We start from the raw sequence: 23,306 nt of genomic DNA on the forward strand, positions 1-23,306 counted from the left end.
GTAACGTGTCCACTGCAGAAAGGTTGGTTCTTGTGCACTGTGAGTTCTTCCTGAGAGTCATAATGGGAGATTTTCCACTCTTAGGCTTTCAGTGGTTTTCTCCCCAGTTTTAACTGTGTGGTTTCTTTGCTCCCATCCAAGTGTTCGAAAAGGTAATAGTGGGTCGATGAGCTCATCACTTTATTCCCTGCAGGAAGTCAAGCACTAAAATGTACTCTTTATTTCTCAATAATTTCTCCTTACTACATGCTCCCTTTACATCGTATTTTCTTTTTTTAAAACTCTGCTCAGAATACTTATGCCTTTTGAATCAGCAAGATAAAATGACAGATGTTTTTAGTTGATTTTCAGAACAGTTTAAACTTTTAAAAAAAAACATGGATCCAGTCAGCTTAATCTCAAAATAGAAAGATTCAAATGACCGTGGAGAAAAATCGGTGATCTACTTTTCACTCCTCTGTAGTTACCTGGTCATGAAATGTTAACAATGACCCAAGAATATTTTCCTGAATATTATGTTTCTATAATGTCGTCACCAATATGTTGGTCTTTTTGATCTTTGCTACATGTCAAGGTTTCCTTTGTAAAATGTCAGTCTTCTAAGTAGTTTCTCTAAGACAATTCGTCTCTTTGGTTTTCTTTGGCATGAAATACAGTTAGAGATTTGGCAATCACCCATTTTATTTGATCTATATAGACAATCAAATTAGATGGCCCATGACCTAAAGCTCTCCACTTTGAACTTTTGTCTGCATTGATTAAATGAATCAAGTACACTGTAGTTTCCTTTGAAGACACAGTAGAAAACAGGGTGCCAGCTTCCCTTATAAGAATATTCCTGAATCTACAATCTGCCAGTAGTCTCAACCTTACAATCTGCATTCATTCTTCAATCTAACAAGGCACAAATATGCACCAGATATACAAGGGCAATGTTTCAGGAAGACAGCTGTTGTGGATTGGAATAAATGAATTTACTATCTCAGATCCTATAGGTTGTAGTCATGTGGATCCAGCCCACATCTCTGTTGGATGAGAAAAAAAAAACAAAACAAAGGATAAGTGTTTTAGTGTTTCCTTCTGATGAAGTCTTATATTTGCCTCTGACAATCACCATTTCTCAACTATAATGTCCCAGAATGGATATGCATTATTTTTAAATTTTTTACATTTCCTGATCAAAATAATTAAAACCAGGACTGTGAAAAGATTTAGAAAGTCAAATAAATGCATTTGTTTATATACATTATATACATATATACACTACTAGAGCTTCCACAAGTAAAAGGGGTGATTCAAACGAAGCACAATAAGGGAGAATGAAATATTTGTACATAAGTCATTGGGGAGGAAAGTTCTTATTTTTAATGGGCCATAATAACATGAGTTTTCTCAAGGGATTGCATAGTACAGCTTTCTGCTCATAAGGCTGTTTCTCAATGATCATTATTTCTGCCTAATGACCAGCTCTTAGTTAAGACATTCTGAAGTGAATAATACAGTAGTGTGTTTTTTATATTTTTCATTCAAAATCATTTTTTTATTTTCATGGAAACATTTCTCCTGTTCTTTTTTTTAAAATTTTTATTGGCGTATAGTTGATTTATAATGTTGTGTTAGTTTCAGGTGTACAGCAAAGTGAATCAGTTATACATGTACATATAACTACTCCTTTTTATCGTAAATTTGCTAGAACTACATTGCAATTCCGTGGCAAATAGAGAAGTAACAGCCCGGACTCGGTTGGATGAACTAAAGCTTCTTATGAAATCAAGATTAAGAAAATGTAAAGTTCTGCTTTGTTCTTTGTTCTTTTATTCTTTTATTTCACCCTTGTCCTCATGCATGGAATTTCTTCCTCATTGGACATTTCAGTAATGCCGACTCTAGATACCAAATGGAAGTTTTGCTTCTTCACCTGATTTCTTGCTGTGGAATTTCTCATCTCTAGTATGTAGTGGCCTTTCCTCTTTGGTCTCTACCTTCACTGTTATTTTGCTCCGGCATCCTTCTCTCCCTGGAGGGAGGTGAGGCTCAGCTGGAGCAAAAGTGAGTCACCAGGACTTTACTGCCAATACCCCTACTCAGGGGAGGGGATCCTCGGAAGGGGATTTGATCACACGTTTGTTTTAAACTTTTGCTGTAATATTCTGGATCCACCCTAACAATCTGATGATGTCAAATAAAAGAGTTTAGTGGAGAAGCTAAAAGGTTGAGCTTCAAGGTCATCAAGATCCACGTCCGAAAACATATTGTGGCATTTTTTGGCTTTGTGGCTTTGAGCAACATATTTCAGCTCTTTTACCTTCAGCCTTCTCTTAAAAGTAAGGCCTTTGGTAGCACCCTTATGGGGTTATGGTCAGGATCAAGTGAGGTAACGTATATAAAAATCTAGACCTACCATGTAGCAAATGCTCCCTATGTGGAATGAAAATTATAAATGAAAACTATCCATGTAAAAAAAAAAAAGAGAGGGAGTAACTTGGTGAATTCATTGGGAATCACCTCTAATCACCTTTGGCACAAAACCCTGAGAGGGATCTCTTTTAAGAAAACAGGAAGCACCTCAAGCAGAATTTCCTGTGATAGAAGAGCATCCCAACTGTGCCATCAGAAGAACAAGACTCTTAGTTTGGCCACTTGAAATACTTCTCAACGTTGAAATAGACAGTTGGCAGTTTTAAAATAAAGTCATCGAAAAAACAGCTTTGAGTTGGTAAGAGAATATTCATTTCCTTAGATAATATGACATGTTTTGCTAAAACTGATATCCATTCACTTGCAAATTTCATTATTGAAAAAGCACACTTAGCTTATTTAATATTACCCCCCAAAAAAGATGCTAATAAAGTTCTATTTTCAGCGTTATCACAGCGGGCCTTTTATGTCTCAAGATACAGGCAAAAGTTGAAATTCAGAAGCACAGATTCTAAACCTAGTAGAGAAATGTAACTAAGGTACAAAGAAAGTACCTCTGAAAAGATTCTCTCTGACCACATTTATTACAAAGACCCCAAAGCTTTAAAAGTCCTTACTTAAGTCAAGTATATTTTTTTTGAATTTTATTTTATTCAGTTTTTTATACAGCAGGTTCTTGTTAGTCATCAATTTTATACACATCAGTGTACACATGTCAATCCCAATCGCCCAGTTCATCCCACCACGACCCCCACCCACGGCCGCTTTCCCCCCTTGGTGTCCATACGTTTGCTCTCTACATCTGTATCTCAATTTCTGCCCTGCAAACCTGTTCATCTGTACCATTTTTCTAGGTTCCACATATATGCATTAATATACGATGTTTGTTTTTCTCTTTCTGACTTACTTCACTCAGTATGACAGTCTCTAGATCCATCCACGTCTCTACAAATGACCCAATTTCGTTCTTTTTTATGTCTGAGTAATATTCCATTGTATATATGTACCACATCTTCTTTATCCATTCATCTGTCGATGGGCATTTAGGCTGCTTCCATGACCTGGCTATTGTAAATAGTCCTGCAGTGAACACTGGGGTGCATGTATCTTTTTGAATTATGGTTTTCTCTGGGTACATGCCCAGTAGTGGGATTGATGGATCATACAGTAATTCTATTTTTAGTTTTTGAAGGAACCTCCCTACTGTTCTCCATAGTGGCTGTATCAATTTACATTCCCACCAACAGTGCAAGAGGGTTCCCTTTTCTCCACACCCTCTCCAGCATTTGTTGTTTGTAGATTTTCTGATGATGCCCATTCTAACTGGTGTGAGGTGATACCTCATTGTAGATTTTATTTGCATTTCTGTAATAATTAGTGATGTTGAGCAGCTTTTCCTGTGCTTTTTGGCCATCTGTGTGTCTTCCTTGGAAAAATATCTATTTAGGTCTTCTGCCCATTTTTTGATTGGACTGTTTGTTTTTTTAATGTTGAGCTACATGAGCTGTTTATATATTTTGGAGATTAATCCTTTGTCCGTTGAATCGTTTGCAAATATTTTCTCCCATTCTGAGGGTTTCCTTTTTGTCTTGTTTATGGTTTCCTTTGCTGTGCAAAAGCTTTGAAGTTCATTAGGTCCCATTTGTTTATTTTTATTTCCATTACTCTAGGAGGTGGGTCAAAAAATCAATCTTGTGATTGATGTCAAAGAGTGTTTTTCCTATGTTTTCCTCTAAGAGTTTTATAATGTCCAGTCTTACATTTAGTTCTCTAATCCATTTTGAGTTTATTTTTGTGTATGGTGTTAGGGAGTGCTCTAATTTCATTCTTTTACATGTAGCTGTCCAGTTTCCCAGCACCACTTATTGAGAGACTGTCTTTTCTCCATCCTATATCCTTGCCTCGTTTGTCATAGATTAGTTGACCATAGGTGGGTGTGTTTAACTCTGGGCTTTCTATCCCATTCCATTGATCTATATTTCTGTTTTTGTGCCAGTACCATATTGTCTTGATTACTGTAGCTTTGTAGTATAGTCTAATGTCAGGGAGTCTAATTCCTCTAGCTCTGTTTTTTTCCTTCAAGACTGCTTTGGCTATTCGGGGTCTTTTCTGTCTCCATACAAATTTTAAGATTTTTTGTTCTAGTTCTGTAAAGAATGCATTGGTAATTTGATAGGAATTGCACTGAATCTGTAGATTGCTTTGGGTAGAATAGTCATTTTCACAATATTGATTCTTCCAATCCAAGAACATGGTATATCTCTCCATCTGTTGGTATCATCTTTAATTTCTTTCATCAGTGTCTTATAGTTTTCTGCATACAGGTCTTTTGTCTCCCTAGGTAGGTTTATTCCTAGGTATTTTATTCTTTTTGTTGCAATGGTAAATGGGAGTGTTTCCTTAATTTCTCTTTCAGATTTTTCTTCATTAGTGTATAGGAATGCAAGAGATTTCTGTGCATTAATTTTGTATCCTGCTAGTTTACCAAATTCACTGATTAGCTCTAGTAGTTTTCTGGTGGCATCTTTAGGATTATCTATGTATAGTATCATGTCATCTGCAAACAGTGACAGTTTTACTTCTTCTTTTCCAATTTGTATTCCTTTTATTTCTTTTTCTTCTCTGATTGCCATGGCTAGGACTTCCAAAATTATGTTGAATAATACTGGTGAGAGTGGACATCCTTGTCTTGTTCCTGATCTTAGAGGAAATGCTTTCAATTCTTCACCATTGAGAATGATGTTTGCTGTGGCTTTGATGTATTTGGCCTTTATTATGTAAATAAAGTATATTTATATGTTCAAAAGTGAAAAAAAGATCCTCGTGATAAAGCTTGGACTAAATATTTCATTCAAAATGCATTGAAATGATAAGATGTCTGCTGCATCTCATTTAATAGAAGTAATCAGTTTATACAGACCTCTTCTCTGTATACTGGCAATTACCAAGATGAGGTGGCCCACAGGTGACTTTTCCAGCTTCAGCCATGAATACTGCAGGAGGTGATATTATCCCTTGGGGTTTTCCAAGCTCTGCAGTGTTCTAGCCAGAGCAGACTTAGGATAGGACATGGTAGCCTCAGCTTCTTGGCTTCTTTACTGACCACATATGTCTCTGCTATGGCTGTGCAACTGCAGAAGTTGGTCATAATCAAAAACACTATCCTCTTCATAGGCTATCCACCAACAGGAAATGAGTGCCTTTAGGAATCCTTACTGCCATTATAGAAGCAACAAAATTCTTGCCTAGATTCTCAACATAATTCTTTTTTCAAGAGCCATATTGTTTGGGTTAGGCAGGAGATGGGAACAAGCATGAATCTTCATCAATGTCTTGGCTTAATCACTGTATTTTCCCTGGTGTGAGACGCTTCAGGATTCATAGTCACAGAACACGGCACCCAGATTATACTTAAGACCACTGTCGTTAGTTGCAGGAAAACAAGCTCAGGGCTCCCGCTGATTCTGCATTATGGTGAGTTGTATAATTATTTCATTATATATTACAATGTAATATTAATAGAACTAAAGTGCGCAATAAATGCAATGCACTTGAATCATCCTGAAACCATCCCTTCCCCCCATCCCTGGTCCGTGGAAAAATTGTCTTCCACGAAACCGGTCCCTGGTGCCAAAAAGTTGGGGACTGCTGCTATAGCATCTATCAGACCAGAAGCAAGACCTACTGAAACCACATCTGAGTGCAGACAGCTACACTAGATAGTTTTACAGCTCTGTGTTTCTGGAAAACCTCTGCACTTGTGGCAATAGCACAAACAGCCCTATGTTAGTGTAAAAATTTCCCAGTGTTAATCATAGCAGCTCCCAATTTTTCAATGGAAGCATAAATATATTTATATTTTTCAGATAGTATGTCTTCTTCAGTTTTGGCTTTGAAAGAATGGTTCTTGACACATGAGTTACAAGTATATATCTTATGAAAGGAGATACAGTTTTCACAGTAACTAAATTTGCCTCTGTCTGTACATCTCAATGATTGCACTTCTAATGATTTGCTGTCACTCAAATCTACCTCATGAATCAAATATGCTTTGCTTTTCACCCCACAGTCATGTGCATGAAGTCTAGATCAGTGCAATCAAAAACGGGGGTGCCTATTACTTATGTTCGAACTAATAGTATCCCATTCTTAGCAAGTCTTTATAGACTTACATTGTCTATAAAGAAAAATGCATATTTGTTTAATGGTTTCAGAGAAGGAACACAGGGGTCCTTTTGGAGACAGTGAGGAAAATTCACCTTAATATTGTCACATGCCCTGTAATAAGAATGTTTAGCAGCAAAAAATCTCCTGGGACAAAGTGGTTTTAAACATTACCTGCAAGTTCCTGCTTCTTACCTTGCAATTTGATTTTTAAAAGAACCTAAATCTTGAGAACAGGCTATCATATTTGTTGTCAAGTCTCTTTTAAAAAATTTTTGTTGTTTTACTTAAAATACATAAATGTCTTATTTAATTAGCATTACCCACTAATGTTAGAAATTTTTCAGTGAATCAACAAGATTACAAAACACCAAATGGAAATGAGAGGAGAAGTAGTCCAAGCTGAGGGAGATATAAGAAGGGGATAGGAGAGAATAAAGGAGGCAACTCTTTTCCTAAGAGTCTGGGTGAAACTGAGCATACTCACATACACTGGACAACATGACTGAGCTTCAGAAATTTAACACAGTAAAAATGTTTTAATTAATGAACACCAGAGAAAAGGGAGAGGAGATTACATTTGTGTGACCTGATGATTGTGATTTCACCATCCTCAGTGGAGGACAAAGCAGATAAATCTCTGGGAAGAACAGCAATTATTTTTTTCCCATTTCGAGGAGGGCAGAAGTATCCCAACCCTATGTGATATTTGCGAGATCCATATGTCTCCTGGGCGCTCCTTTCTCTGGTTCCCTCGGAGATGGAGGGAAGCTCCTAGATGGAGCTTTGGGGTTGCAGAGATACTTTTCATATTCCATACCCGGTTGTGGCCATCATGTCACCACCCCACACTGCCATGACACCCAAACAACCAAGCCTAGAGATCGTGGCTTTTCTGGGCTGCAAGAAAAGCCTGGGTGGATTTGGCTTCCAGTTCTGATTAGGAAAGCCTAGTTACAAGCAGAAGGTCTTCATTAAGACCTCAGAGGATCTCCAATCACAGGTAAACCCATGGATCCTCCCAGTTTCTGAGTGACAGATTAGAGTTCTTACTTTTTCCAAATAAGGAAATGTAATTTGCATGAAATTTCCATTATAGAACGCAATACTGAAATGCAGTATCAAATTCTATAGCTTTCCTGGTAGAGTAGTACATGTGGCTTTTCTCTCGCTGTGGTCAAGATATCATGCTCTGATGTCCTGACCACGTGCACGTTATTGTCTAAGCTTTTTGACAACCAGAGACTTCCAAAAGAGAAGAGTTCCCATTTATAAAGTGAATTTGAATAAAATGGTCAGTTAGGTGTTTCAGAATGCCTGCTCCTCATTTGTTGACCCTCGGAGACTTTTTTGTTAGTTGGCTGGTTAGCTAGATGGTTAGGGGGTTTTTGCTGCTGCTGTTCAAGATTTTTCAGGTCTCTCTGGAATGCTTGTCACCACACAGATACATACTCCTCTATTCTCTCTACTGAATGGATTTCCCTATGCAATGACCAGTGTAGGAGGTCAGCATCACAGGAATAAAGTGGAAAATTGCGATTACCTTTGCTGATGGCTTGACATCATAGAGGAGCCACCTACATCCATTTCACGAAACAGTGGCCCCCTCCTCTACATAATTTTGATTTTAGAACTAGTCAGAATTCAATCTCCAATATCCTGTCTAACACAGGAAACCCATCTTCTGAATCTCTTCTGCATCTCTGCAGGTGGTTCCTATCGCCTGCTCCGGGGCCTCCGCAGGGGACCATTCAGAAACAGAAAAATAAAAATGTCTTCCTGTTACTCTCTTTGGCTGTGAGACAATTTGTTCCCATCTGCCCCCAGGCTCACCTAGCACTCTGACTCAGCTGGAAGCTGCTACCGATCACTGCTGTATTAACTAATTTGCTTTATGGAAATTCATGGCCCTTATTTCTCAAGGGAATGGAAAAACCAGTAGACCTCCTACCAGCTGGGTACTTTCCGTGCAAGCTCCTGCATCTACATAAATTAAGTTCAAATAAATTATTTCCAGGGTTTACAAATTCAATATTGCAAATAGTAGAACCTGGCAGATGTTCTCAGGATCCCCTTGCTACCTGTGAACCAATCATATAACTTCTACGTGGACTGGGGAAAAATAACAACAGTAAGGAAAACTTGGGTTTACATGAAAAACTGACCGATGATTTTGCTTGTTTGTTGTTTTAATAAACTCCATCCATTTACTAGTGCGGGTGGGGGGCGGGGAGTAAACCCTGATTACATGATTCCTTTTTCACTTTTATTATGAAATCCCTCCTTCTCCAAGAATGCACTAAATCTTATCATAACCATTTCACATACCAATTTCAGTAGGAAATTGGGAGATCGATTTGGTTAGTTTTCTTATTGATCCTGAAGATCTTTGAAGCAATTCTGCCAGTTGCTTTCTAACTGGCTGGTTTCTCACTTAGAGACAAGTGAACACTGAGCAATTAAAGACACCATGAGAAAGAAAGAAAAAAAAAGGCTGCCTTATACTTCCTGCAGAGCTGAGGGAGAAGAGAGGGGAATGCCTGTAACAGCCATGCTATCTCTGACATAAATTGGAAAACCAGAAGTGTTTCCTCTAGCCCTGTTTTTGCGTAGCACACAGATATCTTTGTAAATAATAGGAAATTAATGTTAGGTTGGATCTATAAACTAAGTCAATTTGACTCTGTTATGTTAAAAGAGCATAGTTTCAGCCTGTATCCATATTTCAAAGTATTTGAAATCTAAGAAGTTCATGTCAACATGATATAATATTGGAGACGTCCACATACAAATATTATTTGAATTTGAGTGCCCCTGTTTGAGGAAATGCCTAATGGAAAAACTAAAACATCAATCATACTTTTAGATTGTATTTTATTTCTTGTAAGAATATCCACATACATTTGAAAGATAGTTCTACGGATATTCTCAAACATATTTATTTAGTTCATGGCCTGATAACATGTGACTCCCTAACTGTTAGGAATAGCTCTGCAGCCTCTCGAGGATCAGAGAACCCTGTGATTTTTTAAATGGCTAGTTTGGATGAAGTTTCTGTTATCAATCAGGTACTTTACAGTATAACTACAATATAACCTTTAAAATAGCTATCATTGGCACACACACACCCCATAGCAAAATGAAGCCTTGGAAATTATATGGTAATTGTAATCAAAATAGAAAGCAATTAATAAAATGAAATTTATCAAAAATGTAGCTCCTTATTTGAAAGTCTAGATTCAATAAACTACTTGTAAACTTAAAATGAAAATTAGAAAATGCTTTCAACTACACATTCTCTATTTAAATCTTAAGTTGAACTTTAAATGATGCTATGGTCTCCACCCAAACCATCAATTTCAATGAAAAGCTTGAATGGTCATCAATTCTGAATCCATAAAATTCAATGCTGCTGTTTATAATTTAATACTCCCACCATAAAAAATTTCTGCTCTATGAATATCAGAATATAAATTCCCATTAATTTAATGAGAAACAAATTAGGAATATTGGCATATATATTTTCCATTATATGTCCCATTAAATGTGAATATATATCTCATATAAGTGGAATATATATATTTATATAAACTTACCTATATATTTATATTGGCATATAAATTCCCATTAGTTTAATGGGAATTAAAGAAGAAATGCCAGTTTCCACTAACTCATCCTTCCCTTCGTAAAACATTTTCTGAACTTTTCATCTACTGACGTAATTCTGGAAACTTAAAATAACAAGTTTCTTGTTTTCATTTTGTTCTGTTAAATGAAAAAAAGAAACCACTTTGCAAGTGGTGCTTTAAAAGAAAAAAGAAATTGAAAAATCTGCTCTATCAAATGGAGAAAAAAGACAAGTTTAAAAAAAGTCTGAATCAATATTAGGTGCTCTGTCACTTGTTATTAAATTTTTTGTAACATTATTGACACATTTTTGCTTTCTAAAGGTAATTTCCATTAGAAAAGAGAAGATGTATGCCGTATGTTTTCAATTACATTTGAAATTCATGTAACTAAAAACATTTAGTTTATAAAGGTAACCATAATGTTTCTGTGGGAAAAATATCATAAAGGAATATGTTTCATTAAATGAGATTCTCTGTAGTTGACTTAGTTCAAATATTTTTAAACAAGTCCTTGCCCACAAACTGCTTTTCTCCCCAGCAATAGAAATGGTAGCAGAATTGTTACTTCCTGTTTCTATAGCTTAAAGTCAAACCTAACATAAGCAATCAACTCAATGCATGGATCTCATTCAAGTGGCTCCCATCCAGGGTCTGAGAGAAGAGCAGAGTTGATCATTTTCCTTGAAAGTATTGGGAGTAAAAGAAAAGAAACAGATCTGCTGTTCTGCCTATGGATTCAGCTTTCCTGCAGCAATTAATTGTCTAAAGAGCAAGTAGAAGAAATGCCAACTAGTAACATAAAAAGACAGTCTAGAATAGTTCATGTTTTACAGATTTTTGTATCCAAGTAATGAAACCATAACCACATCTTTTGAAACATACCATGAAATCCATAAATTTAACAATGAATACAACATGCTTCCTGTATTTATTTTTCAGATCTTCCTCCCGTATCTGTCTTCATCACAATAAGACAAAAGTATTGCCTGGTATCTGTACTTCACCTATGTGACCCTGCCAGGAAAATAGAGAGATATAAATATATTGTTGGTTACGGTAACACACACAAGAGAACGTTTTAAAAATATACAGCATTCTTTTCATTTTGATGGTCTGGTAGTTTTTCTTTAGCTTTTTGTTTATGTTTTGGTTTTAATTAGTGTGTTAGTCCCATCAGAATGTCCTTTTCACTGTTGAAAAACAAATATTTTCACTTGCAGTAAAGACCAAGCTATCATTTAATGCACATTTCCGAGTAGGATAGGATGATCAGCTGTAGCTTTCAAAAGAATGATCTGTCACATCACAATGGTCTCATATGCAGATCAAAATGTTGACCCGTACATCAAACAGTGAGCATATCGCTAAATTAATTTTACATTATTCCTATCTGACAGTTTAAGATAGTTGTGCGTAAAAACATAAACTTTTGCATTGTATTACTCTTGTGACGGAACATATATATACATTTTGGTCTATATTGTGATTTTTTTGCATGTAATGTGTGATGATATATATGACCAATAAAGAAAACCTGATAATAACAGAAATCTAGAATTTCCTCTTGTCTTTCTCATTCACACATAATAACTGGCCTGTTTAAAAAGAATATTCTCCAGGTAAATGTTCCAATGTACGTAAAGAGCCTAAGAATCAGACTAACAGATGACTTTGATACTGAATAGGCACTTAGAAATGAATGAAAGAAGTGGGCTTTTTCTCTTCACGAATTACTTCTATTTTTAGAACTAAAGTGTCCCTAATCTTAACTTCATGACTCCTTCAGCTAGAACTGCCAACCAAACTGTACAAAGAGAAAAAAACCCTCTGCTGTAAAGTCCATAGTTGAAAATAAACAAAGTTTCATTCACTTCTAGTCCATTCTTTGAAATGAATTCAACGTCTTAAGCAACGAAATTCTTTACAAGAAACAAGAAGTTCAACGGGGTGAAATTTAAAGCATACTTTAATTTGTTAGGTATGATCTTTTGAATGTAGAAGCAATCTTGACATGAAAACACTTTATGGTAAGAAAAAAGTATTTCAAAATAACATTGGATCACTCCAGATTATATATTAAAAAAGAGTTGTAGGGCTTCCCTGGTGGCGCAGTGGTTGAGAGTCCGCCGGCCGATGCAGGGGACATGGGTTCGTGCCCCGGTCCGGGAAGATCCCACATGCCGTGGAGCGGCTGGGCCCGTGGGCCATGGCCGCTGAGCCTGCGCGTCCGGAGCCTGTGCTCCGCAATGGGAGAGGCCACAACGGTGAGAGGCCCACGTACCGCAAAAATTAAAAATAAAATAAAATAAAATAAAGAGTTGTAAACCTGAACATTTTGAAAAGAAAAACCCATGTCCAAATCCCAATATGTGCAAACATCTTCTCTGCATAGCATGACCAGATGCAACTTCTTCATTCACAACTCTGTTGTCTGCTGAACACCTCTGAATGGTGTTCTATTACCTAACAATTAAAGTCCAATCCCTTTGCATGACATCCAAGGGACTCCGTACTTTGTGTGAATATACCACAATTTATTCATCCATTCACTTATTGATGGACAGTCAGGTTGTTTCCAGTCTGAGACTATCATAAACAATACTAGTATATACATATCTTCTGGTGCACATATATCAATATATGCGTTTCTCCTGGGTACGTACCTGGGGATGGAATTATTTGGTAAATGAATACCAAATGGTTTTCTCAGGTGACTTCACAAATTTACTCTCCCTCAAGCAGTGTGTGAGAGAGTTCCACTGCTACACAAACTTGCCAATGTTTCATTTTGTCAGTTTTTAACAAATGTATTTATTAATTTATTTATATGTATTAAATGAAGAAGGAACAGTAGGCACAGTATTCACTGTTGTTTCCATATGGACATCCAACTGGTCCACCACCACTGACTGAAAAGACTATTTCCCCTCTGCACTGCAGCATACCTATGCTGTAATTCAGGTAACCTTATATGTGTGGGTCTGTTTACGTTTACTCTGGGCCATTGGTCTATTTTAGATACCATAACTTTACAATGATTCTTGATTATCTAATAGCATATGGCCTCCTTTGTTCTTCATCCTCAAGATTGACTTTGCTATTCTTGGCCCTTTAAGTTCCCATACAAATTTTTGAGACAGCTTGTTGATTTCTACAGGAAAGGCCAAAGGCATTTTGATTAGTATAAAGTGTTGCCTACTGGAAATGGCTTATGACTGGGGCATAGGGTTTGAGAGCTGAATGATGGAAGAAGCTTTAACTTTGGCTAAAGCCAAATTTTAAGGGACTTGGATGTTATGTAAGAAATGTATACTTTATTAAGTCAGATGACTAGACTGGCATTTTTGAAAGACACCAGGAAGCAGCATCCATACCCAACTCCATCCACCGAAATTCCCAGACGCCTACCTTGAAAGTAGGGTTATGTTCATACCCAGGTGCTGAGAACCCGAAAGCAGAGAAGTTGTTTCATGCCTAGTGGTGGCGGGGGAATGTCGTCCCCTTTTAGAGTAAACACAGCCAGCAATGTGCTCCTTTCCAATGCGCCAACATTCAGTCCAAATTTTGGCCTGAGAGGCAGGAGAGGCAGGCTACCCTCTCTGAACCACTTTATATCTGCAGGGAAGACATGGAGTTCTCTGGGATGTTGAGGTGATGAGAGCAGATACAATGGCTCTGGTACTTCAGCTGTGCCCAAATTACGCATCCTCTTCTCCATCCATCCCTTCCCCTTCATCTAACTCCCAGACTGAGGCAGGGAACATTCTCAGCACTAAAAGGGCTGGACATAATACATCCAGAAGCCACATTGTGTGCAGTAAAATGCACACAAAACAGCAACTCGTTAAAAGATATTCAACCATGACTCAGGTTTCTTCCCCTCCAACTTATTGACCCAGATAGCAGGAGCAGTCAGGCAGTCCTACAAAAGTACAGACAGTTCTCTCTTCCAGAAACTGCCTGGCTGAGCAGCTCATTTAAAAATTCGTACGCATTTTTAGGACAAGAGTCAAAGGAAAACACTCTTTGAGAAGAGGAAATGGGAATAGTAGCTAAACCACTTATCAAAAATAGATGGCAGGAACTATCTACCTAAATTAAATTTTATGTTGAAAAGAGAAGACCTCTGAGCTCTTCTTTATTTCCCACCCATCCCCTACGGGATCATGGGACTTCCAGGGGCAGTTTGATGGCAGACTGAACCTTAGATCATTTCTTTAGGTCAAATCTGTACTCCACCTCTTGACAAAGCTTTGTTCACTGTGTGTATCATGGAATTGATTGTAGATGTCTTTTGCAAAACCAAAATAGACCATAATAACTAGAAGTCTATGAGAACAGATGTTTTCCCTTATCAATTCTGTGTATGCACCCTAAGGGATATTGATAGCCTGAATCTTTGTCCGGATCTAAGGGGAACTTTAGTTCTCTTTTAATTTCTGTCTTCTCCCTTGACATGTGCAAATTTTCCACATTACAGCAGTTACCTGATGAATTTAATCCACCTCCATTTCCGTGAGTAGGACCGACAGACACACAGACGGACACCCGAGGGCCACTTGTAACCCTGCCGGAAAGAGCTGCACTTACCCATTTCTCCTTCTTGCTACTTTTTGTTGTTTGTTTCTTTGTGTTGACTTTGTCCCTGGCATAATTTTCCACTCTAAGTCAAACAAGTCTCCTACGTATTGTGTATGTTTAAAACGACAGAACTATTGCTTCTTCATTTGGAAAAAAGAAAAGATTCAGTCTTTTATCACACACCCTTTTCAAACAAACGTCACAGATCTCTCCGTGGCACGATCGCTATTTTGGGTACCATCACCAGCTCTCGGCATCGTCCGACCAGCCGGCAGCCCAGTGATGCTGCGGTTCGCCCCCCTCAAGCCAGGAGCAGCGGCTGGGACGGAGCAGAAGCTGCCTGTTAACGCCAGAGCCTTGGAAGCAGGAGCCCTCCGTCCGGGTTAGCACTGGAAACACCCAGCTTTGCAACGGGAAATGCTCCTCAACCTTTTAGAACCGAGTCCGGTACTAAGGCTGACGTCTCTCCTACAACAAATAAAAGTGAGACGAAAGGAAACAAAGGTGAGAGAAGGAGAAGTAGGAGGCCCGCACGGCCTCAGCCCATGCTCCTCCGGAAGAAAGCCACTCACCTTTCCAGAGGGTTCTGCGGGTCAGAGCTGAGCAGCATGCAAACAGAAAGAGGGCTTTGGCCTTACTGTGAATTTTTAAATGTCATCGTCATAACATTATTTATTTACGGGTAGTTATTTTGGTATTTAATTTTTTGTTTAAAGAGAGGAAAAACCCCTGTGTTTTCCTAGTGGAATGAGATGGCTCAGAATGGTAGATTTAGGCAATTTTAAAACATTTATTAGTTCCCTAAAGACCAAATATGATAAATCTTCTAAGTATTGTGTGTCAGTCCACGGTATGGAGCTGTCACAATGTTATTACAGATAATGCATATTAAAAATTATGACATTTAGGGCTTCCCTGGTGGTGCAGTGGTTGAGAGTCCGCCTGCCGATGCAGGGGGACACGGGTTCGTGTCCCGGTCCGGGAAGATCCCACATGCCGGGGAGTGGCTCGGCCCGTGAGCCATGGCCGCTGAGCCTGCGCGTCTGGAGCCTGTGCTCCGCAACGGGAGAGGCCACAGCAGTGAGAGGCCCGCGTTATGACATTTAAATAAATAAATAAATTCTGTCTTCTCCCTAGTGACAGGCTCCATGGTGGCATATGAAAGGCTTGGACCAGCCACAGTGCCCAATGTTTCTGAGCCACCTGGGCCTCATATCCAGGCCTCCAGTGCCTCTCAGCTTTGGCAGGGACACACAGATGCTCCAAGACAATGAAAGCAGTAGTTGGAGCCCCATTCAAACTCTTCCTATTGCAGCCTGATACTGGAGCAGTGCCAAGCTTCCCCACTGAATCTAGACATGCCCTTTCTTAGAGGAAAATCAAAGCAGGTGTATTAAAAACACCAGGATAGAGGGAAAATTGAAAGAATTTGATATTTAATATTCCCTAAGGAAGAACCAATATAATCATAATAGAAAAATTCAAGCTCACTGGACTTTCTTTTTTTAGTGTTGAGTATTTTCACTATTTTAATTTACATATGGAAGGTGGGGAACCACTATCTTTTGCATGTTTAGAACCTATAAAGACATAATTCAGTTCTGCCCATGCAGAAAGCCTGAGACGTTACACCCAGAGAGACATGGTTGGTCACATGGGAGTGACTGAATGAATTTGTTGGGACCTGGTTATCATAAAAGAGTGAGAAGCCATATCAAAGGGATCCTATGCACAATCTTACCTGTGTCACAACCTGTCACCAGTGCTGTTTTCCTGGGATCCTGCTTCTCCATCTCTCTGTCACCACTCCCCCCTGCCTTCCCCATTCCTGACTGCACCAGAGTTCCATTCTGAGGCTGAATATTTAATGTGAAAAATACTCTGCCCAAGGTAGAAGGACAGAAGTAGAAATGAGAGAAACCTCTATAGGAATTTATGACATTCGCCTATCCTTGACTCTTCTAGTAAAACAATGGTATCAAATTTCAGCTGAATAATGTAGAAAGAGATGCTACATATGTAGCCAAGTGATTCTGCAGACTAAGCTCATCTAAATCTCTCATGCTGACCTTTTGCTCCCTCTTTAGAATGGCTAGGGGACCTCATGTCCCACCTAAACCTTCAGCCACTCAGCCCCTTTCCTGAGTCCTCTTCCCCCACTGGCCCAGCATCCCCATAGACAGAGGCCAAGCCACATTCTGAAATGTAGGCACAACACAAAGGTACAGCTCCTTAGATTCCAATATGTGGGGAGTGCAATGAAAACTGCTACTGCTTTTCGGGATCCACCCATGCGATGTGGATGGAGTGAGCTTTGAAGGGGTTCCAACCTGTTCGCTCACGATAGGAAGGCAAAAGAGTGAGGCAAGCAGAGTACTAGGTAGCTGCCCACACCTACCTGCTGAAAAAAGTCCCCACGACTAGTTGGGAATATAAAGGGCACTCATTTTAAAACTCTTATAATGATAATAAAGATATAATATGGATATCGTGAACATTCACCAAGTGCAAACTACAGTTGTTCCACTAAGTGCTTTATAATTATTATTTCATTTAACCTTGACAACAACCTTCTCAGGCAATACCACTGCTATCCCATTTTGCAGATGCGGAAATCAAGACTGAGAGATTATATTCTCCTTAGTAAACCAGGGAGTGAATGATCTCAAAAGGATGCTCTTAACTTTCACATTATACTACTTCTTTCAAAAATTATTTCCCAAGCATATAGGTAACATTCAAATGAAATATAAATAAAAGCCCATGATTGGAAAAATAAAGCTAGAGGTGAGCTGATGGTAAGGAGAAGAATTACAGCTATCTACAGTGATAAAAAGAATTAGATAAGAGTATATTTACTATTTAGAAACGTATCTGTCGCTGAATATGTTTATTTTCTGTGGCAGGTCTTGTGCAAGATTAATGAATTATTTTATGGTTAAATAAAGAGATAAACCTTTATATATTCAGTTCTTGATGCCAATAATTTTATTTTCTAATGTTAGAAATACTTTTTTCTGTAATTTGGACAGACTAATTTAAACACACATTAATTAGCAAGTGCTCTATAGCTGGAGTATTGGGGGTTATTGGAAATTCAAAACAGAAGATTCTGGTCTGTTTACAGTCTTACTCCAATTATCTTACAAATCCAAATGGGAGTATATGGTCTTTATACATACAACACAGAATGGTACAGATTTAGTCATAAACCAAATAATATAATACATGTGTTAAGTGCCATGAGAGGTCAAAGAAAGAAAAACCATTTCAGCCAAGTTAGCCTGGAAAAGTAAGTAGGAAAATGTGGGTAAGATAAAGCAAATAAGTGTAATGTGGAGATCAATGGATAGGATAATGTATGACATTGGAGGCAGAGGGATTCGCAGGAGCCAGGTGCAAAAGAAGAAATGACTAAGGCTTCCCTGGTGGCGCAGTGGTTGGGAGTCCGCCTGCCGATGCAGGGGACGCGGGTTCGTGCCCCGGTCCGGGAAGATCCCACATGCCGTGGAGCGGCTGGGCCCGTGAGCCATGGCCGCTGAGCCTGCGCGTCCGGAGCCTGTGCTCCTCAAAGGGAGAGGCCACAACAGTGAGAGGCCCGCGTACGCCCAAAAAAAGAAACAAGGCAAAAGGCTCAAAATGGAGTCGCTTGTGCTAAGCCACATGTCACCCAGCCAAGACTGAAATACAGATTCTGCTCTCCCAGAAATGGAATCTTAAACCAGTCACTTAGGAATCACCTGATCAGCATTAATAGGTAATCTCCCTGACAAATCCCCGCTCTCCCCTGTAAGGAAGGTAACCTTGCAATAACCAACCCACTTTTCTGCCTAGTACAACTTACTTGTCCTGCTCCCCTCTGCCTACAACATCTCTTGTCTTGTATAGCTCTTTGGAGCTCCTCTCTATATGCTAGGTTGGATGCTGCCCGACTCATGAATAAAGCCATTAGGATCTTTGAAATGTATTCAGCTGAATTTTGGTTTTGAACTCTCTGAAGACCCAGAAGTCAGTGCCAAGACTCATCTCGCTACTGAAAGGCCCTGGAATTCTTGAACAACATATAGTATTCATCGTGTCCAGCTATCATCAGGCATAGTGCCGAGCGCTAGAAAGAGAGGCATAAAAAGACTTCATCTTCTCCTTCAAGGGGCTCAGATCCCAGTGTAAAAGTAAATTAAAGCAGTAATGGTAATGTAATGGTGTAGTAATTAAAATTCTGAGCTTTCGAGTCACGGACCAGGTTTAACCCCTCACCCCTTCTACTCACTAGCATTTCCTTAACCTCCCTGAGCCTGTTTCTGCCAGGGCAAAATCATTAGTAACTGACATGAGGATTAAATTAGATGATATGCAGAAAGTTTTCAGTAAAAAAAAAAAAAAAATGACAGTTACGTGGCTTTTGATAGTGTTAATATTTTAGAGTGCCTTCATAAAGAAGTGATTCTCATCCCAGTTATTCATTTAAATCGTCTGATTGCTTTCAAATAAAAACTACCAATGCCTGGGCCCTGCTCCAGATGAATTATATCTGTTAAGTGTCTGGAGGTGCGGCCTGGTCACCAGGACACTTTAGAAGCCCCCAGGTAATTCTCGCACGCATGCCTTCCAGGCTGAACACACGGAAGAGACCTTCGGGAGCTTTGCCCATGTGCTTGGAGGGCAGGGAGACAGCGAAGGTGGGCATCCCAGAATTGACAAGTCCTGCCTTGTGCAGCAAGTATCAGAATCCCGCAGAAAAGATGGGAAACATATCAGATGTGTAACAGACATTGGAGAGATCACGAGCAAGGTTATACTTCTCCCTTAGGGGACATAAAAATGTGTCCCCTTCATGGTACATCTCAAAGTCATTGAGTTCTCCCCTTGCAATCTCTTGCCTCTGACTTTTCTTCCAACTAGGAGCAAACTACAAACCAGAAAATACACAGAGGTCAGCAGCTGCAATGGAAAAGGACAGCAATCAATAACAGTGGCCCCTTGAGCAGCCCCCTGGCCATCTTCGCTCTGACCACATTCCCTCTCTCTCATCTGGCCACTGGAGTGTCAGAAAGAGCCCCTAAAGTGGAGGGCGGGGTATACACTGGGAACATGCTTTTTATTTATTTAGTTATTTATTTATTTACATCTTTATTGGGGTATAATTGCTTTACAATGGTGTGTTAGTTGTTGCTGTATAGCAAAGTGAATCTGCTACACGTACCCCCGTATCCCCTCCCTCTTGCGTCTCCCTCCCACCCTCCCTATCCCACCCCTCTAGGTGGTCACACAGCACCGAGCTGATCTCCCCGGGCTATGCGGCTGCTTCCCACTAGCTATCTGTTTTACATTTGGTAGTGTACGTGCGTCGATGCTACTCTCTCACTTCATCCCAGCTTACCCTGCCCCCTCCCCGTGTCGGAGCACGCTTTTTAGTTTAGAATTGTCCTGAAGGAAAGAAGGGGTGTCATCATGGCTGCAGCTGTGTCTAACACAGCCATCAGTCTGTAGTAGGCTAATACATTTTCAGAGAAGCAGTCAGAGTAGAAAACACTGAAGGACCCCGGCAAGTGTGGGTAGCCACTTACATCAGCTCCTAACGCCTAGCTTGCTAGAAATTTAATCAAAAGCTTTTCATTTTCTCCAGTGTATACAAAATGAAAAACATGATGCGCAGACTGAAATGGCCAGCAACAAGGATCACTGATCCCACGTGTTACATTTCCCGGTAAGGATATCTCTTGGCCAAAGTCACACTTGAACCGGTCCTAACCTGCAGGAAGTTGGAGAAACCAGTGTGCAGACTCCAGTAAGGACACTCCAGCTCTCAAAGAAAACCAGCACAAGGGGCCTGAAACATTGATATGCAAGTCACTCTTGGGCTATGAGTCAGTTTCTTCTTGAAGCAATTAGCATTTAGTCAGTGAGCAGGGCTCAGGCAGACAGACACTGACAGTCTGTCATTATCACAACAAAAGAACTACAGCTTTTATCCTCCCCAGAGGAAGTAAGATTTTTAAGAACTCCAACTTTCCATCTCACACTCTTCCCAGACCTATGATTTATTTCATCATCAACCTTAAAAATAAAGTTCAGCCATTTATTTATGAGGGGCTGCTCACAGAAGGGCCTCCGGAGAATTACATTCAGCCTCAGAAAACTCCAGAAAACTACTGGACACAGAAACAGAGGTTTAATAGGTCAACTCCCAGGAGGCGCCATCTCTACCTTCGCCCCAATTGACTACAGTCTGGGAAAGGGCACCCTTTCTTCAAACTTCCTGCAGACCGCTTCCCTTTCATTACACCCTAATGACTCAGCTGCTGTGCTGGTGTGGTCAAAGCAATCGTTATTTGCCACATTCTGATTATAGGCCAATATTAGACCCTGTAGAAGCACGAATGAACAAATGAGCCATTTATGCTCTCGGCTCTTGAGTAGTAGAACCTACGGTTTTGTCGGAGCTTCAGTAATGGAGCCAAAGTCGAACTGGAGTCACACTAAATCCACCTCCAGCTACAGCTTAGTGGGCATCAATTGGCTGACTCATCCGTCTACTTGGTTGCTTAGTGCTTCTTCTGAAGTGGATGCTCTCTGATGGGTATGAACATTCAATACAAAGATCAGGTTCTCACATCTTATGCCCTCTCCCATGGGTAGATCCTCAAGCTTCTCCCCCAGGCCTCTTTGTCCTCAGTGTCACTTGGGCCACCCCTCTCTCCACGCAAACTGGATAACCAGTCGCACTGCCTGAAGCTCTGACTCCTCGGTGGTTTGCTGCTCACCACCGGCTTTCAGAGTCACCCGTAAGTGAGACGGTAGGGCAGCTGAACAGTTCATTTTCGGCTTGAAGTAACATATAAAGTCAACCCACCAATTACCTAGGTTCAGGCATTTTCCTCTTCTGTCTGACAATGAAAACTTCCCATGGGGTCAATGTTACACTAAGGGAGATGACTGTGCGACAGTGACAGGTGGCCGAGATGTCCGATTCACCTGTTTATGCCATTTCCTTGTGCCCTCTCGAGCTGCTTAAGCCCAGCCTTGGATGTGCCACTTCCATTTTACAATAAATTACTTCTGGGCCACCCTGAAGTTATGTCTAACAGTACTCACCTCTTGATGGTTAGTTCTGGCTGCAAAGCCAGCAGATACGCCATGGCAGGACCTTGGTCCAGAATCCTAGGGATCTGTGCCATGACTCTCATGTTGAAAGCTGTCATAGACTCCACATTATTTCTTTCTGTGTTGTATAAATCTCTACTACCATGGGAGCTGCCAAGTCGTATAGCCCAAGCAAGAGAAGGACTACTTGCACCACAGCCTATTCTCACTGTAGAGCCCATTCTTGTTCTGGGCTCTGAAAGCTTCCCCTGTCACTCAGTGGATAAAGTCAGAACAATCCTCCCAATTACAGGATGTGTTGCCTTCAAAACTTGAACAGTCTCACCAAGCATAACGCTTCATTCTTATTGGTAGTAGTCTAAGGTATGATAAGTTACCCTTTGCTTGAGATGTCCTGGTTTTCCCCAAGCAATTGGACCCCTAGATATTTCACGTATTTAAAAAGATAATGAATCTTTGTAGGGTTTATCTATCACGCTCTGGAGTTCCTGTGTCAAATCATAGCCTCTGAAGCACCTGCCACTTCTTGTTCATCAAGTTTTTATTGTTTATTACATGATGTCATCGATATGGTAAATCAATGTGATTTTCTGTGGAATGGTCTGGTTCCATTTTAACTATTTTGTGACAATAGCAAGAGAATAAACATAGACCTGGGGCAAGACCATAAATATGTATTGTCATCCATCTCCTATAAATGTAAAATGAAGGATATTGAAGAGAATCCCCTTACCCAGCCAAGGTCTATGTACTTCAGGCTGTAATCTGCTCTAGTAAAGGGACCACATCCAACACCACAGCTACAGTTGGGGTTATAACTTGGTTAAGTTTGCAAGGATCCACCATAATTTGCCATGATTTATCTTGGTTTTTCAGGAGACAAACTTGTAAATTGAATAGGTATGAGTGGGAACCACTTACCCCTGTACCTTAAAGTCTTTTAGGGTGGCACCAGTCTCTGCCATTCCCCTTGGATGCAATGTTGATTTTCATTTACTATCTTTCCTGAAGAAGGCAGCTTCAGGGACTTGTATTTGGCCTTTTTTTTTTTTTTTACTACAGTAGCTATTACTGGTCAAAGAACTGACATGAGAAGTCTTCCAGCTGCTAAGCATGGCATTTCCAATTGTACATTTAGAAATAAGAGGGAGTTCCCTGGTGGTCCAGTGGTTAAGACTCCGCGCTTCTACTGCAAGGGGTGTGGGTTCAATCCCAGGTCAGGGAGCTAAGATCCCACATGTCACATGGTGTGGCCAAAAATTTTTTTAAAAGAAAGAAGAAAGAAAGAAAGAAAGAAAGAAAGAGAGAGAGAGAGAGAGAGAGAGAGAGAGAGAGAGAGAGAGAGAGAAAGAAAGAAAGAAAGAAAGAAAGAAAGAAAGAAAGAAAGAAAGAAAGAAAGAAAGAAAGAAA

At 39.8% G+C, this 23,306-nt stretch overlaps 1 protein-coding gene across 1 annotated transcript in view; it reads left to right on the forward strand.

The window, feature by feature from the left end:
• Positions 1–23,306, forward strand: part of OPRM1 (opioid receptor mu 1) — a 159,391-nt gene that overhangs the window by 53,202 nt on the left and 82,883 nt on the right. The window lies entirely within an intron of this gene.

This window comes from Monodon monoceros, unplaced genomic scaffold (genome assembly GCF_005190385.1).
Source record: "Monodon monoceros isolate NGI ecotype Baffin Bay Population unplaced genomic scaffold, NGI_Narwhal_1 Super_Scaffold_15, whole genome shotgun sequence".
NCBI lineage: Eukaryota > Metazoa > Chordata > Mammalia > Artiodactyla > Monodontidae > Monodon > Monodon monoceros.